The following is a 19,433-nucleotide window of genomic DNA, read 5'->3' as shown; positions in this document are numbered from 1 at the left end:
TTTTATTGTTTAATAAGAAATAGAATTATTTATTTTACATATATTATTTAAATTGAAATCCTTAATATTTATTTTCTTACCTCACCTCACCACTACAACTGTGATTGAATCTAAATACAAATCGCACCATTGTTTTTAATCTCACCATGCATCTAAAAGAAGACAAAACAAAAAAACTAAGAAATGATTCAAAAGAATACTAGATGAATTTTTCATCGGGGTAAAATATGCTTTAAGCCCCTATACTCTTTGTATATTTAGAATTTAGTCCCTCTACTTTTATTTTTAAGAATTCAATTCCATAAATTTTTAGTTTTCAAAATTCATTTCCAATTGTTAGCATCATTAAAATTTTTTTTGTTAAATGTGTTAGTTTGACATTTTAAAATTAAAAACTCACTTAGTTTACATATGACAAAGAGTCGACATTGTAATAAATCTGAATTAACAAAAGAATTTTAATAGTATTAGCAATTGGATTTGCAATTTTAAATCTAAAAAGGAAAGAATTAAATTCTTTAAAATAAAAGTAGGACTAAACTCCAAGTATATGAAAAGTACAATGGATTATAGTATATTTTAAACTTTTTATTATTATCTATATATTATTAAAAATATTTTATTACCTCTTGAATTGGATTTTTTAACTAATTATTGTGAAAAAAAATACAAAACAAGTTATTATTATTGGCTTGCTAACGACACATTTAATTCACTGGAATTGAATAAAGTAGGAATGTAAGGGCACGTTTGGTTCACTGTAACGGAATAGAGCTGTAATGGAATAGTTGCGTAATAGTAATTTAATTGTTTGGTTGAATGTGATGGAATAGAGGCATAATAGTATTCTTGTGTTTGGTTGAATGGAATGATATTGTAATAGCATAAGGAAAAAAACTAAAATTATTAGAATACCCCTTAGCAGAATTTTTTTAGTTAGGTGATTATTGTTATTGTTATCAAATTTTAATAAGATTATTAATATAAATAATAAATAATTTAATCAAATTTTAACATAATTATTATTAAATATAATTTAATAAAAATATATAATTTAATAAAATTCTTAATATTAAATATTCTTATATGAATTTACTAAAATCATAATATATAATACTATAAAATATAATTTAAAATAATTATTATTAAATATAATTTAATAAAAATATATAATTTAATAAAATTCTTAATATAAAACTAGATAAAGCTAAGCTCAATGAGCAACAAATTCTCTAAAGAGGAAATAAATGGTAGGATCCTGACTTACGAAAATTAGATTTCTAATTTTTTTTAAGCCACTTCACTTGTTTGATATCATAGTAAATAATTTACCTTTTTTACACTACTTATAATCATAAGTTTCTATAAATTATTAACAATAAATAAACATCATAATTAACTTGAACCCTGTATTAACTTGATGGATAAAGTATTTATCACCTCAAATGTGATTTGGGTTCAAATTATACTCATAGTAAGCTCAAACTTTTATTAATGCCAATGCCAACACTACGAAAACCTTTTGGACAATTATTTCGAAGATTTAAACCAACAAAAAGAAAATCAATAAGTAATAAAACCATAGAAAATAAAAGAAAAAAATTGCCTTTGAAGCACATTCAATTGAGCACTTGATTCTCTTTGATATCTCCATGATTTCTTCATCTTTATTCATAATATCAAACATAGGCAAACACAACGATAACTGTAACCCCCTACCCCTACCAACATTTTATTGAACTATAACTAATATAGGATAACTAGTTGGCCTCTTAAAACAAACAAAGACTAGACCCCAAACCAAACCAAACTGCTAAACAACAAAGCAGACATCATTGAAAAGATCCCATCCCCAGATTGCATCATTTTCAATTCTTAGAAATGAGGAGCATAGAGCTGGAGAACCTTCTGTCAGGACGGTCTGCTGCTAATATCATCCCACCAAGCACTCACATACTTCCTGCTGGTTATCATGTATTCCTTTCTCATTTGACCCACCAAGTACTAAGTAAATGGCAGGTGGCTCAGGTCAGCAAGGCTGAAGAAATTACCGGCCAAGTACTTGTTCTTTGACAGCCTCTCCTCATAAATATCCAGAACTTTGCCTAGCTTTTCCTCGCTTTCCTTGATCAAATTTTCATCATGAGGGAACCCCATCTTGGAAGCAAACATCAGATGTAGGGTCCACGCATAAATTGGTGGGTTGAAATTGTGTGCCTCAACCTCTAGCCAATTTTCCACTTGACCGCTTTCCTCTACTGTCTTTCCCAGTAGATCAGTCCCTTGTGATTTGTATTTTTCTGCATAGTACCTTATGATTGCACGGGATTCTGCAAAAACCCAAATTGTAAAAATCATCATTTGGTGCTGTTTAATTATTATGAATATTAAAGTAAGAAAGATTTGTTTTTAAGAAAGTGGTTTAGAATGTCATCTTTCTTTGCTAAAGAGTGAGCACTCACAAATTGAAAACTACAGAAACCATTTTCAAGAAAAATACAGAAACCATTTTCAATTGAAAACTTCAACAACAGATTTACATGCAATTGCAAAGCTAGATAAAAGGAAATATGGAAATATATATTACCACTAAAGCCAGATTTACATCCGAGTTTTTCATTTACAAACTAGATATAATTCAAACTAGTCCAATAGCTTTGTACCTCAATTAAAGTTTCAGTTATAATTTCATTACAATGAAGAATAAGCAAGAACAATCAGGCATGGAGCCTGGCGCAGATTTGCACTCCAGCAACTAGAACTGGCCATATCAAACCAAAAAAAGAAGACTCAAAGGCAGTATCCCTAAACCATAAATATAATATGCCATATGATTTAAATGTAAAAACAACCCAAGAGCATAAAATTTGCAAATTTTGTCACAAGATGCAAGGGACAGTGCACTAAGTTGTAATGACATCCAATAAGTATAATGATAAGGGGAATAACCTAGAGCACAATATAAACAGATCACAATCTAAACTTCATGCTTCATGGACAATTTTCAAAGCTAACTTCAATACACGTAAATTTGCTTCTTTTTTTTTAAATCCAGAGCACAATATAAGCAGATCATTCAAGAAAAATACAAAAACCATTTTCAATTGAAAACTTCAACAACAGATTTACATGCAATTGCAAAGTCAGATAAAAGGAAATATGGAAATATATATTACCACTAAAGCCAGATTTACATGCAACAACACAAGGAACTCTCTACTTCGGCAAGATGGAGAAAGAAAATGCAAGACCATAGACATGCATAAACTGTCTCAGCAAAGATCACATGCAGGAAAGTGTTTAAAACAAGAAGTAGAAGTAAAAGGGTACAAAGCATATTACCTCGATAATTTTTTCTTTTTAGAAACTAAAGAAACCTGCCAGAGAAAAAAGACCTTAGGCAGTACAACTGCAAGACCCTAGGCAGTACAACTGCACTGCACCAAAAGTAAAAAGCTCTAGTCTAGATAATTAAACTCTTGGAGTCTTCCAGGTCTCAGCCATAAAATTGAGAAATACTTGCCTAATTTCAAAGAAAAAAAATGCCAGCATTTTTTCCATTAAAATGTACATTGACTTTCCCTTTTATCGTGTCAAGGTTCATCAACTGTCTAGAAATAAAGCAACAAATTCGAGCATGCAAACTGCCAACACTTCTTAATATCTCTCAAGAAACCATAGTTAAATTGCAACTCTTTTCCTATGCAACAGAGGAGTCGCCTGAATGTCATTCTAAAGCTGGAGAAGCTTTTTAGAGGTAGAAGAACCAATATATAACATTCATGGCTAATTAATATTAACCAGCTGCCACCACATTCAATACCCAGATTGATATCATACTTGAGACTCACATTAGCACACAACTCTGCATCCCCTCCCCCAAAAAAAAAATGTAACCATATCCAGCACATATTTGGACATTGATATTAGAAATAGGATCCTCTAAATATATGAAAAATTTTCAAAACAACTGAGTATACCCATATCCGGCACTCACCACCTAATCCTAATCAACATAACATAGACCATAATACATGAAATTGTCACCTATCATCTTGGTTATGGTCAAGCAATGGTGATTAATGCCTTCCAGTAACAACAATGGTTCTGGCTACAAAAAGCCAGAAACCAATATTCTTCAATTTTCATACAACAGTAAAAATCTAACACAAAAAAGAAAACATTGAAATCAAAACCATAATATTCCCACAAAACTTTGAAATCAAAGCCACCCTGCAATCAAATAGAATTCCCCAATGGAATAAAGGACTCAGACCACAACCATAAATCAGAGGAAGTCGAAGACAATGTTGAAGCAAAGATTCATACCTGAAATCAGCCTCCGATGAAGCAGGGGTTACAAAAATCGCAACAAAGAAATGGTAGAGAAATAAATCCACTGAAATATAAGAAAAAAAAACATTGATCTGAAACCAAAATAGAAATGAAAAGGCAAAGACAGACAAAGAATAAGTTCAAGATTCATACCTCAAAATCAGTCTCCAATGAAGTAGTGGATTTCAAAAACCACAAAAAAAAAAGAGATTCTAGTGTGTGTGTGTTTTGGCCTTTGGTTACCCAAAGCTAAAAAAATGACAGGAAAAAAATTCAAAAGAGACCGAGAGAGAGAATCGGTAAAGAAATGGGAGGAGATTTCGATTGAAGAGATATATTTGTGGATTTGTTATGAAAGCAGAAGAAATGAGGACAAAAATTAACTCTGCAATACCGATGGAAGAAGAAGCAGAAATTGATGAGGGCAGAAAAAGGGAACGAAAATAAGAAACGGGTAAGGAGTCCCTAATCGGCGCGGAATGGGGGAATACCTATTACGGACCTGGGTGTATTAGGGACGGAACTGATTCGGGACATAATGGCATTACGTCCAACCAAACAGCACGTAATAGTTATTCGTTAGGAATGGAATAGAGATGTATTAAGTATTACACTATTTGGTTGGTTGAATCAAATAGATGAGTAATAGCGTGACCTTGTTCAGTTGGATAGAATCCTTTAAAGGAATACATAAGGAATAAGTGTAAAATGACTTTATCACCCTTAAATGAAAACTGATATTTTATTGAATTTTTTATATAAATTTGAATGGATTATATTTAATAATAAATCAAATAATAAAAATATGAATTTTACCTTTAAATTAAATAATAATAGTTTAATTATAAAAATAATAATTTTTAATTATAAAATGTCAATAATCATAATGTAATATTAAAAATACAAATTATTTAATAATTATACAAGACATGATATATTTTGTAAATAAAATATTCTATTATTATATTATAATAAAATGATTAATAATAAAAATTATATAATTTTTACTCTACTTATGAACTCTCATCAATTGCTTTCTCTACTTATCTCACATTTCTTTGCTTCTTTATGTTGTTTCATAGAATTAAAAACAAATCTAACATCACGTTTGGTTCGCTGTATTGGATTAGAGGTGTATTGGATTAGAGGTGTAATAGCAAATCAACTGTTTGGTTGAATGTAATGGAATAGAGGCGTAATAGTAAAACTGTGTTTGGTTGAATGTAATAGAGGTGTAATAGCATAATGGAGAAAACTAAAATGACCAGAATACCCTTAGCATAAATTTGTTTTGGTAAATAATTATTGTTATTGTTATTTAAATTTTAATAAGATTATTTATTATCAAAAATAAATAATTTAATCATATTTAAACATAATTATTATTAAATATATTAAATATATTATAATTAAAATATATAATTTAATAAAATTCTTAATAATTAATATTCTTATATGAATTTACACAAATCATAATATATGATAATATAAAAGATAATTTGAAATGATTAATATTAAATATATTTTAATTAAAATATATTATTTAATAAAATTTAAAATAATTATAACTAATAAATTATCTTATATGAATTTGTATAATTTAAAATAATTATTATTACATATAATTTAATAAGATATAATTTCATAAAATTATTGATAATAAATTTTCTTATATGAATTTATATAATTTAAAATAATTTATATAATACGGCGAACCAAACACGCTGTAAAACTTATGCAAATCCAGTTCTCCACCGTCAACCACCACAAATCCCGCCATGCTCCACCATTCGCTACAAGCCTCAAATCAGAAAACCTCAAAATTTCGCCAACACTCTTTCTCAGTTTTTTTTCTATTTTCTTTATGATTTAATTTTTTTGTAAAAGTCACAAAAAATATGTAGATTACAAAAAAAAAATCATGCTTTCAATTTCCTAAATTTGAAAAATGAACACCCTATTCTTTGTAGGAAGTTGAAATCTTGATTCATGAATTTTCTGTTAAGAAAGATAAATCATTATTATAACAACTCAATTTTTAGTCAATATTAGAAAATACGGTTTCGAAATTTTATTTTCATAAATTGAGATCGTAAGATTATAATAGGAGAATTTGCGAAGTTAGTATGAAAATATAATAAAGAACGGTTAAGAAACTAAACCGATAAACGTGAATTAAAGTTCAAAGACTAAATTATAAAAGTTAAATTAGAAATTTCTTGATGACTCAAATAAAAATTAACCAAAGGACTTAAATGGTTATTAAACCATTATTTTCATATGATAGTGGATGATTATGATAATCTCCGCTTAGCTTATATGTTATAATTGCAATGTAAATTAATGTTTAAAATTAGTAAAATTAAGTAAGATTAATTAAGTTAATTAATATATTAATCAAATATATAAGATTAATTAAGTTAATTAATATATTAATCAAATATATATAATATAAGTTAGTGGAGAATAAAAAAATTATCATATTTTTCCTTATTTGTTTCGTCCAAACTAGTGAAAGAAGAGAAAAACTTTGCTTTCAATTCTTAATTTCGGATAGGAAGTTGTCATTAAAGTACAATTGATGAATTTTGTCATACCTCGAAAATCGGGTTAATAGAACTGGATCGTTAAATCGAAGGGTTGAGTCAGATATCGAAAAATAGGGTTGTAAGTGAGTAATTTAAGTATGTGAGTGTTTTAATCATGTTTTTATTTTATTAACTAGCTTAAAACGAAATTTGATTTTAAGGTCTAATTTGAAAAAAAAATGGATTTTAATTTATTTAGGACTTAATTGGAAAATGTAAGAATTAAGAGTGACCAAAAGAATCATCCCGAAATATGTAGTCTTACCCTTATTCAATTGCTGAACCTAACTAACCAAAGAGTCACCCAAAAGCTGCTTACTATTAATCTCATCCAACCAAGACGGCTTAACCTGTAACTCGGCTAGAATCTTACCATCATCGAACAAGCTTAGGCGAGCAAACATCGCCCTTAAATCAGTCATAAATCTTCAACTAAGAGCATCGGCCACCACATTGGCTTTACCAGGATGATACTCAATCAAACAATCATAATCCTTAAGCAACTTGATCCAACGACACTGCTTAAGATCCAAATCCTTCTAAGTGAGGAGGTACTTAAGATTCTGATGATCAATGTAGATGACGCCTCTCTCACCATACAAATAATGCCTCCAAATCTTAAGTGCAAAAACAACAGCAGCAAGCTCGAGGTCATGGCTTGGATAATTACCCTCGTGCTACTTAAGTTGTCTAGATGCATAAGCAACCACTTTACCTTCTTGCATCAACACACAACCCAATCCAATATGCAACGCATCACTATAAACAATGAACTCATTTCCAGGTTCAGATTGAATCAAAATAGGTGTCTGAGTCAAAACCGATTTGAGCTTCTCAAAGATCGATTGCTGGTTAATAGCCCAAACAAATGGAACATTCTTGCATAACAACTTGGTTAAATGACCTATTATCAAAGAGAACCCCTCAACAAATCTTCAACAGTATCCCGCCAAACCTAGTAAACTCCGAAGCACAGTCACATTTTTAGGTTGTTTCCAATCCAGAATAACCTCTATCTTCTTAGGATCCACCCAAATACCCTCAATAGAAATTACATGCCCCAAAAACATAAACTCACCCAACCAGAACTCACATTTACTTAACATACAATTTCTTTTTACGAAGAATCTAAAAAACTGTTCGAAGATGCTTATAATGCTCATCCTCAGCCTTAGAATACACCAAAATGTCATCAATAAACACTATGATGAATTGATCCAGATATGGCTGAAAAACTCGATTCATGAGATCCATGAACGCCACTTGAGCATTAGTCAAACCAAAGGGCATGATAAGGAACTTGTAATAATTGTAACGAGTCCTAAAAGCAGTCTTATGCATGTTGGCTTCCTTTACCTTCAACTGATGATACTCAGAGTGAAGATCAATTTTTGAAATCACAGATGCCCTAAGGATTTGATCAAATAGATTATCAATTCTTGGGCGTAGGTACTTATTCTTTATCATAATTTGTTCAACTCACAATAATCCATACACATTCTCATAGAACGGTCCTTTTTCTTAACAAAGAGGACCGGTGCTCCCCACAGTGACACACTAGGCCGAATAAACCATCTATCTAAAAGTTCCTAAAGTTGTAACTTAAGTTCCTTCAACTCCTTAGGTGCCATTCGGTATGGAGCAATGGACACCGGAGCCATACCCGGTAATAACTCAATTTTGAACTCAACCTCCCTATCTGAAGGTAATCTCGACAACTTATCAGAAAAGACATCTGAAAAATTCTTAATAGTATGAATCTCTTACACAATCGAACCCACACTAGTCGAGTCATGCACATAAACCAAATATGCATAACAACCCTTACGAATTAACTTTATAGCCACTAGAGCAGAGATTACATGTAAAAGATAACCTCAACACTCGCCAACCATCACAACCTCGATATCAACTCCAACCTTAAAGGTCACTCTCTTAGACTTACAATCCAATCCAACCCGATGCTCCACCAACCAATTCATACCTAAAATTATATCGAATTCTTCAAACGACAACTCCATCAAATTAGCAGGGAACAGATACCCTTGAACCTCAAGTGAACACCTCCTATATACTTTACTAACTCGAACAGATTGACACAAAGGACTTATCATAGAGAGTTCACAACTAGTGTCCTCAACCAAAATCTCTAAATTACACACTATACTACTAGATACATAAGTGTGCGTAGATCCAAAATCAATCAGTGCAACATAAGATAAAGAATGTATAGCGAATATATCGACAATCACATCAGTAACATCTTTGCCCTCATGGTACCTCACCGCGTAAACCAAGGCTAGTTGCTTGGCTTCAGCCTGACCCACACATTTGCCTAATGCTCTTTAACCACATCCACCACCATTACACTCTTTCATCTAACCACGACCCCTAGCAGGCTGCTGACCAACCCTCTAAGGTGAATCTAACCCTTAACCAGAACTCGCCCCGGCTCAACCATAAGTGGACACTCACTAATCTTGTGCCCAGTGGACCCACATCTAAAACAAGCCCTAATCCTCTTCCAACATTTGTCCGGATGGCGCCTATTCCTACTCAACTTTGAGAACAGGCTCAACTCTAGTAGTTGGCTTTACTTGCGAAGGTCTCTCATACCTGGCCCATTTCACTGGCCGCTGAGAAAAACTAGAAGAACCCGCATCCCTCTTGTTATTATTCTGATTATTCTCCCTCTCCCTTTTCTCGCACTCAGAGTGCTTAACTTCTTCCACAATCTTTTCCTTGTTAACTAAGGCTGCAAAATTCGCTCCCTCTAGGAAGCAATCAAAACCCTAAGGTCATACTTCAGACTCTTCTCAAAACGAACACTCTTGTCGTAATTAGTAGCCACCAACCCACGAGCATACCTACTCAATCTCAAGAACTCGGCCTCATACTCGGCCATCGTTCTATCCCCTTAAGTTAGCCTCACAAACTTACGTCTATGGGCCTCAACATAACTTGCTTCCACATACTTATTTTAGAAGGCACTCCGAAAGTAATCCCATGTTAGCTGCTCAGGCTGAGTGCCCTTCTACACAGTCAACCACCACTGATATGCTTTGTCGCGAAGCAAGGATACTGCACCCTTCAATTTCTACTCAAGGGTGCAGTCTAGATCATTCATTATCCTTTCTATGGCATCTAACCAATATTCAGCCATAGTTGGGGCGACTTCAGTGACGCCCCTAATAATTCAGTTCTATTGGACTGGAGTCGTTCGGTTACTAACCCTCGGCTCCTAGATCCAGATCCAATATGGGCCCCAACAACCCTCTTTAAAACTCTCAACATTGCTTAGGACAGTGCGTCGTCCCCAGTAGCCTGAGCTACAAATTCAGTCTCAGTATTCGGAATTCTTACGATCTCACTCATATCTAATTGGGATATATTGCCCATTGAAGAAGGCTCAACTCAAGCCCTCCGACGGCGACCGCCGTGCCCACGAGTACCACAACCATGAGAACCACGAGTGCTCATTGTCTTATCTATAATTTTCAAAATTTTATGAAATCATTTTATGTTTTAAGCCTTAATTTTAAATTTTTATCGAAATATTTATCAGTGTATATAGAGAATGTTTCACTACTCTACAATTCCAAAAGTCATTTCTTATACTAAAGTATCACATGGAAAGTATCTCTAAAGCATAACTAAAGCGTAGAGTTCTTACATGGATTAGCGTCGGAGTCTCAGTTTCACTCATCCAAATTTTTAAAAATTATTTCAACAGTATTCCAGTTTAAAATAAATATTTATTTCTCAAAATATTTTGGACCCAAAAATACACAGCCGAGTTTTACAACCTGGCTCTGATGCCACCAAATGTAATACCCCATACTCGACTTAGATGTTACGATCAGATTATGGAGGTTACATTGTACAAGCAAAAGAAACAAGTGATTAATTTTGATGAAAATCAATTTCAAGTAACGGAAAAAATCAATTTGGGTAATCTTTGAAAACATAGCGATTTTTTCGAAACCACAGCTTCTATGGTTTTACTAAAATCAAAACCAATTTACATAAACATTTGAGAGCCAAAACACTTCAGGAAATTTCAATTAGTCTTGCAACGGAAAACCTTATGGCGTTTTGTTTATTAAATCGCATTTCATTTTTAATTATCATATGTTAAATGTTCTTTAAAGATAAAAGCTTTTGCGTTATAAATATCAAATGGTCCTAACAAACTAAACAAAAATTAAAATGCCTAAAAACAAATAAAAACCCAAGAATGTCCATAATGTCCATAATAACAAACCAATAATAAGTCCTTAGTGCTTAAACCAAAATTATGAAACCCAAGCTCCAGAGTCGCCGTCAATTCTAATTCGAATGATTACTTGAAACAAAGTAAAAAAATAGTGAGCTTTAAGCCTAGTGTGTGATTTAGCCCATAATCTTAGTATAAACATTTATCACATAAGATTTTATACAGATCATATCTTAACATATCTTAATGAATCATTTCATATTGAATCATAACATAACATAATTTATCATAATCATATCATGTCCTACCCCCATCCGCTACACACCATCTTCGTTTGACCAATCACACCATATAGGACTACAAGAGTCTATACATCCAATCACACTAATATGTGGCGATGTGCCATTCATATATTTGTAGCTGAGTTGCCATACATAAATTTGCGGTCTTGTTGCTATAATTGCAATATAAACTGCCATATAACATTTCCTCCATCATATCATAACCCACCCCCAAACATATGCTTATCATGATCATAAAACATACACACATATATCATATAACACATGGCATGCCTACGCACATATTTTTTTATAGATCATAACATATGATTTAAGTGTAACATATCTTACTTAACATACCTCCTAAGCTTAACCATATATTGTTACGTGCTAAAACTTACGTTTTTCTGGTCCCATACGATACTTACGGACCCAAAATTTTGAGTCCTTCAAATGGCCCATAATCTAGCCCAAAAATTGGCCAAACCCAAAACCTAGCCCGTATGGTCCACATGGTCTGCAAAGTTTCACACGTTCGTGTGTCCCACATGGCTTGGCCACACGGTTTGCTGAGTTTCATACGACTGTATGGCACACATGATCTACCACACGGCATGACACACGATTGTGTGGCACTAGGTAATTTCGAAAACAGGCTCTATTTCATAATTTAATGAGCTTCTATCAAGTTTTAGGGTCGTTTTCACACACTATTGCTAATTCTGACTAGCCTCTCAATCGGAAACTCTAGAATTCTAAAAACATTCATTCAATCAAACCGATTAATCATCCAATTACCACACAAAGAACCACTTTCCTTAAAGTAACAATTCAATTCCTAAATCAAAATTCGAGCATATACCACTCAAAAATAGCGCCTAACACGATATTTACTCTGCTGGTGGAGCACGATTATCTTCTCCTTCGCCTAACCACGAACCATGAAAATGTTTAATTACAACAAGAATCACAATAACACCCAATCAAAACCAATCTTGTCTTGAAAACAAAATTAATTTCAATAGCAGGAAAAACGATAAATGAGAACAATTACACCTGATTTGATTTACTAACACCACCGACGAATCAATCAACACAACCCACAATCACTTAAAGGTAAACAATGGAATAAAAAAACAAAGAAAGAAAATAAAATCCAAGGGAAACAAGAAGAGAAAAGAAGCAGAATGTCACAAGGGAAAGAAAAAGAAACTAAACACCAAAAGAAGAAACAAAAGAGACGGTTGCAAGTGGGAGCAGATTTAGGGGTGGGTTAATTTAACTTGTTTTTTCTTTTGTTTTTTTTTTAATTTCAATAGAAAAGAAATAAGATAAATTAGCTAAATTAAGATATTATCTCAAAATACTATCAACTTTCTTAGAAGTTGAATAAAACCCAACTTTTATCACATGGGACAAAATAAAAAGAATCTTACAATGCATACACGGAGACTCAAACCTAAAACCTCACATACATAACCACAACACCTCACAACTAAACCAAACTAAATTATCTAGCAAATTTACTCACTTAAAAATCCAGAATTTTGGGGCGTTACATTCTTATAATTTACAATTATGGGATGGTATTGACCTTTTTGATAGCGTTTGTCCCCTCTACTTTACATTCCTTTTCTCTTATAAAAAGAAAAAAAATATAAGCATATTTTATAAAAAATTTTACATTATAAACATTTTATGTCGATACTAAAATTTGATATTTGAATAAATGGATTGAGTATCATGATTGTACTACTAACTAGAAGGATAATATCCTTCAAATATTTTAGCGTTAATTTTTTTCATGTCCTCAACTTTAAAAATTTAATCAATTTTTTTAATGGAAAAGTTGATTGAACCATTCAAATTTTAATAACAACGACATAATAGCTAATGTGATAGTCCATATATACTTTACATAAAACTAGATTATGCAATATCACGATGTGATTATTTTATCCAAATGACCCAAAAATATAATTATTTACGTAAATGATCTTGGTTCAAAAGAAATTATCTAAATGACCTAAAATGAACAGTAAAATTTGGTTATGGGGACTAGATGGCCGACACCACTATTTTTTCTGTTAAAAAAATAATTTTTAGGGTTTTAGACACTAGATGATCGACACCCATGTATTTTTTTCAAACCGTATCATACTGGTATATATTTATATTAGTATTTAAAAAAAATTGGGGTGCTAGCACACTGATGGTCGACACCCCTTTATCTGATTAAAAAAAGATATTTTGGGCATGTCAGGTGCTGGCCAACAAAGGCCCACGCTGACCCAACAAAAGGGGATGGGAATATTGCAACATTTACCCTTCCTCGTTTTCCATCTTTTTTATTTTCCAAGTTTGATTACAAATTTAAAAATATATTACACGTTTGTTCTAAATTTAAAAATTTTAAGTCTGTTTAAAATTAAATTTTTTAAATCCTATTTAATTGTTTCTAAATTTATAAACATATTACACTTATTTTTTAAAATAAAAGAAACAATAATTTAACAATGTTTATTTGAATTATTATAAAAGATGAAAATTATTCAAGCATGTTATAATTTTATGAAAAAAAATCTAATTTAATTGTGCATATTAAATTTAAATTAATTTTTAAATTTAATAATAATATGAATGATGCAATAATAATTAACAACATGATAAATAGTCTAATATTATCTTAAAATATAAAATTTGTAATCAAATTTGGAAAATAAAAAAGATGGGAAAACGAAGAGGAGTTAATGTTGCAATATTCCCATCCCTTTTGTTGGGTTAGCGTGGGCTTTGTCGACCGGCACCTAACATGCCCAAAATAGTTTTTTTAATAAGATAAAGGGGTGTTGACCATCAGTGTGCCAGTATTCCAAAATTTTTTAAAATACTGATATAAATATATACTAGTATGATACGATCTGAAAAAAATACATGAGTGTCGGTCATTTAGTGTCCAAAACCCTAAAAATTATTTTTTTCACAAAAAAATAATGGTGTTGGCCATCTAGTCCTTATAACCCAATTTTATTGTTCATTTTAGATTATTTAGGTGATTGTTTTTGAACTAGGGTCATTTATGTAAATATTTTTTTGAGTCATTTGGATAAAATAACCCCGCGATGTGGGTGAAAAAAATTATGTAAAAACCAAATGTGACTTTTATAATAAAGTTAAAATAGTAAAGGTTAGTGTCTTGCGTTCAAATATTATAGTTTCTATCATGTATATATATTTTAGATTTATTAAAATATAATACTTATTGAGGTAAGATGTGTGGATGGAAGCTCAGTGGTATTTGATAGTACCCACTATAAACTGTCATTAATGTAGTTAAATTACTTGTCTTATTTTAAGTTGACAATTTAATGAAGAAAATCTTTAAATTTATTAATGTATTGTTCTATTAAAGATACTATAGTCCATCTACGAAAACTAATTCTTGGATTTTGAAGATTGCATTGGATTTGAGTGAATCAATTCAACTATTGGAATGTAGAGATTTGATCGAGATAGTGTTATTGATTTTGAGAACATATCTTATATTGATTGTGCTTTGAGTGTTTATGTTGTAATAGCTATTTCTAAGGAGTTACTTTATATTCATATAGGCTCTATATTGGCAAGCCGATTTTGATATATACTTAGAGGCTTTATCTTATGTATGAGAGCTTATTAAGAGAACTTGAATCTGACCTATAAGGAATTGTTTTATGAGAAAATGCAAACTAATTTGTAAACATTGAGAGCGCGTTTAGTTGGGCGGAATGCATGCCTATTCCCCCTATACTGCAGGCCCATAAGGAAACGGCTGTTTGGTTCGCTGTAAACGTATCCCCCCCCGAATTGGTTACTGGCCTATTACCCTCATTGCGCGTAATAGGGATTACGCCCCCTCAGCGCCGATTAGGTATTCCGCCTCTTTTCATCTTTTGTATTCCATTTTCTGCCCTCATCATCAAGCTTCCGATTCTCCCACGTTTCCTTGCACAGGTAATTCTTTTCCCTTCCACTCACTCTGCCATCGGTTGTTGTTCATCGTATCTTTTATTTTCTTCATTTTATCAAGAACGAAAAACTAATTTCCAGAGGTATTTTCACTGTCCAAAATCGGTTTTTCGTATAATTTAGTCAAACACAGAATTATACAATCTCCAAGGATTAATGAGGCTGTTATCTTATGAATCTCACTACTTGCATCTTGGTTGAATTGCCAAAATCCAAACATTTGTTTTGCTATTGTTCTGGATTATACACTAAATCTAAAGGTTTTGCCTTTTTCCATATCTTTTACCAGTATTGATTGATTGTTCTTGGAATTTGACTTATTGGGTGTACCAAATTCTGGATTTTTGTGTGTTTATATCTGTTGGTTAATGGGGTTTTCGTTGGTTCGTGTGGTACTGATTCAGATATTAGCTTCTTGTTGTTAGTGACTAGAAGATGAAACTGGAAATTGTTGCAATTGTTTTGCCATTGTTCTTGATTTGTTCTAGTTCCTGCTTGTTTTGGGGATTATTAATTGAAAGTATAGTAGGATATAGTTCTGTTCTTCTTTAGATTTTGAAATCAAATGCTGGATGTTGGATGACTGACAGAAACATGGAATTATTACCATAGGAAAATGTCTAAAAGTCAAAACATCTGAAGTGTTTTACCATGCTGTTAGAATCATGTGATTGCTAATCAAGTTGTTTCGGATTTCATAACTATTGAATGCCAGGCTTAATTGCAGACTTGAGGCAGTGAGCAATTATATCTTTGCTTTCTAAGTTAGCTTAATGACTGATCGAGGCTGGTATTATGTGGCTCTTATAAAGAACATTGTACAATGGAAGCACTATTAAGTTGCTCACCTAGTTGTATGTGCTTTTAGGCTGTCTAGATCCGGAGAATTTCAAAGAGTTTAAACTTGTGAATCGCCATTTCAAAGTGATACTATTTTTTTATAGTGTGCTGTTTTTTCAAAGAGTTTACAATGGAAGCACTATTTTCTTTTAAATGAGTTCCTTGAGCTAGTTTGATAAGCATGAAAGTGATACTATTTTTTGATAGTGTGCTGGTTTTTAAGGATAATTGAATTATATTTAACAAGTTAGGATACTGTTTTAATCGAGATTATGTGATATTGCTATACATCTACATTAGTAAACAATAGTAAACTGTTTGATAAGCATGAAAGTGAAACTGTTAGCTGTTATTTAATTGGAATTGATCAATTTTAAGAGCTGATTTTTACTGAGAAAATGCGCAACAACTGTGGTGACCAGCTTGTTTGTTACATTTCTTGTTCGATTATTTGTTTAGGTAGTTGTAATAGTTAGCAAATCAATTTTGAGTGACTATTGTAATGGTTAGTGCAAAACAGTATATTTTTATTATTTTTTATTTTAACTATTATTTTTCAATTATTATTCAAGATTTGATTTAATTGTTATGGATCGGTTTTATGCATTTGTTTTTCAATTTACTAAAATAATGCATTTGTTTACTTTTGTAATTCAAGTACAGTTTGGATATTTTTATTTTTAATTATCCAATTTTTTAAATAATGCAGCGTTGGTTAAAATAAAAATATTTAAATTCATAAAACTAATTAAATTATATATTTAATTAAAATAATTAAATTATATATTTTTAATTTTTTTATTTTTAATATTCCAATTTATTAAAATGAAAAAAATTAAATTATATATTTAATTATTAAACATCTTTTAATAATTACAAAGTCTTCCGTTTTAATTAACAAAATATTGTTTTAATTAACTGTAATGAATATTAATAATAAATATGGAAACAACAAAATTTGAAATAAATCTAAAATTACATTAAACTTTAATTTGATTTATCTGATGATTTCAAAATTAATTTTTTGCTATGCAATTGTATTAATATAAATTTATTTTTACATATACCTACAAATTTTACATATACCAACAATTAATTTGTTCTGAATTATACATAAACCTACATATTTTAATTAACTGTAATGAATATTAATAATAAATATGGAAACAACAAAATTTGAAATAAATCTAAAATTACATTAAATTTTAATTTGATGTAGAATGTGATTATGACAGTTTTTTTTTTTGCAATTGTATAAATATAAATTTATTTTTAATTCAATTTATTAAAATGAAATTTTAATTTTAGCTCAATTATACATATACCAACAATTAATTTTAGCTCAATTATACATATACCTACAAATTTTAATTCTGAAGACGAAGAATTTATGCAAATTGCTATAGACTATTTGTATTGTGTTCACCTCACAAATTGCTATAGACTATTTTCTTTCTTTATTTAAATATAATTTTAAGTTCTATTTTTTGCTTCGTAAAGATTCTAAATTTGTATTGTTTATTTTTATTTGATAGTGTTTTATTGCAACTTCAATTCTTTGATAGTGTGTTCTAATTTTAATATCTTGCAGTAATGGCTCGTCTGCCTTTAATTGCACAAAGTGTGAGGCGTAAAAGAATTGGTATTGCATTGAAAATATGGTTGCAAATTTGTGGAATTGCGATTTGGTTCTTACTTACATTGGGTGCCAGCCTTAGCCTACATACTTATAGACCAAGGATTAGGTCATATATTTTAGATTTTTATGCAAAACGGGATTATGTGAAAAGGCTTGTATATGCTAGTGACGAGACCTGTATTGAACAAGTTAGGATGAATAGAATTGCCTTTTTTAAACTATGTGAGATGTTACAAACGTTAGGGAGATTGAAGTCGTCAAGAAACATGCTTGTTGATGAGCAAGTGACAATGTTTTTACATATGATTTCCCATCATTAAAAAATCGAGTTATCAAGTATCACTTTAATAGGTCCGGGGAAATTGTTAGCAGATCATTTCATAGTGTTTTAAATGCTGTCATACGCTTACAAGATGTGTTATTTAAAAAGGCAGAGCCAATTACAGCTAATTCTTCTGACACAAGGTGGAAATGGTTTAAGGTATTGGACTGAGCTTTATATATAGCTTGTACATAATTTAGTTTATTTAGATTTAAATTTAGTATTCTAACTCAAGGTTTTATATCATGTGATATAGAATTGCTTAGGTGCTCTTGATGGAACCCACATCAAGATTAGGGTTCCAACAGTTGATAAACCTAGATATCGAACGCGAAAAGGTGACATAGCAACAAATATGCTAGGTGTTTGTACACCTGATATGCAATTTGTTTATGTTCTTCCTAGTTGAAAAGGTTCTGTTGCTGATGGACGGGTTCTTCGAGATGCCATTAGTAGAAGACATGGGCTAAAAGTTCCTTATGGTAAAGTGGATAGTTAGAGGACTTTGAATTATTCATTAAGATGAATTTTTTTTCGGGAATTAATCATTTTAAAATTTTTTATAGGTTGTTATTATCTACTTGATGGTGGATACACAAATTGTGAGGGATTTCTTGCACCTTTTAGAGGACAACGCTATCATTTGAATGAGTGGTGTCAGGGTTATCAGCCAAGTACTCCGCAAGAATTTTTTAATATGAAACATGCCTCAGCACGTAATGTTATTGAAAGATGCTTTGGGTTATTAAAACTAGATGGGGAATACTTAGGAGTCCACAATTCTATCCTGTAAGGGTGCACAATAGAGTCATTATTGCATGTTGTTTGCTCCATAATTTTATTCGAACCCATATGAGTATTGATCCTATTGAAGCGGAGGTGGGAGAAGGATTACCTAGTAATGTGGTAGATGACGATGAACCGAATATCGTAAATATTCATCCATTGGATGCATGGGCTACTTGGAGGATGGAACTAGCCAACCAAATGTTCGATGAATGGCAAGCATCTAGAAATTAGTTAGGTTTAGGGACAAAATGAGTTTGAGTTAATTTGTTTTTGTTATTTTACGTATCTAGTTTGTGAAACTTTAGTGGTGTTTGAATTGTTTTTTGTATTGTACTAAACTTGTTGAATTATAATTTAGTTTCTTTTCATTCATCATGTGTTATAATTTTATACAATGTTGAGCTTTTGATTCATG

At 31.2% G+C, this 19,433-nt stretch overlaps 2 long non-coding RNA genes across 2 annotated transcripts; one reads left to right on the top strand and one right to left on the bottom strand.

Annotated features, from left to right (window-relative positions):
• Nucleotides 1-1,589: 1,589 nt before the first annotated feature.
• On the bottom strand, nucleotides 1,590-4,987 carry LOC121214875 (uncharacterized). The gene is made up of 3 exons (XR_005910616.1): nucleotides 4,489-4,987; nucleotides 4,330-4,399; nucleotides 1,590-2,330 (listed from the first exon to the last, which is right to left on the bottom strand). It is a non-coding gene; the product is annotated as an uncharacterized lncRNA (long non-coding RNA).
• Nucleotides 4,988-15,144: 10,157 nt separating this feature from the next.
• LOC107910286 (uncharacterized) lies at nucleotides 15,145-19,433 on the top strand. The gene is made up of 4 exons (XR_005910615.1): nucleotides 15,145-15,413; nucleotides 17,860-18,388; nucleotides 18,486-18,711; nucleotides 18,796-19,433. It is a non-coding gene; the product is annotated as an uncharacterized lncRNA (long non-coding RNA).

Source organism: Gossypium hirsutum, chromosome D02, assembly GCF_007990345.1.
Source record: "Gossypium hirsutum isolate 1008001.06 chromosome D02, Gossypium_hirsutum_v2.1, whole genome shotgun sequence".
NCBI lineage: Eukaryota > Viridiplantae > Streptophyta > Magnoliopsida > Malvales > Malvaceae > Gossypium > Gossypium hirsutum.
This window is presented reverse-complemented; position numbering and strand designations above follow the sequence as displayed.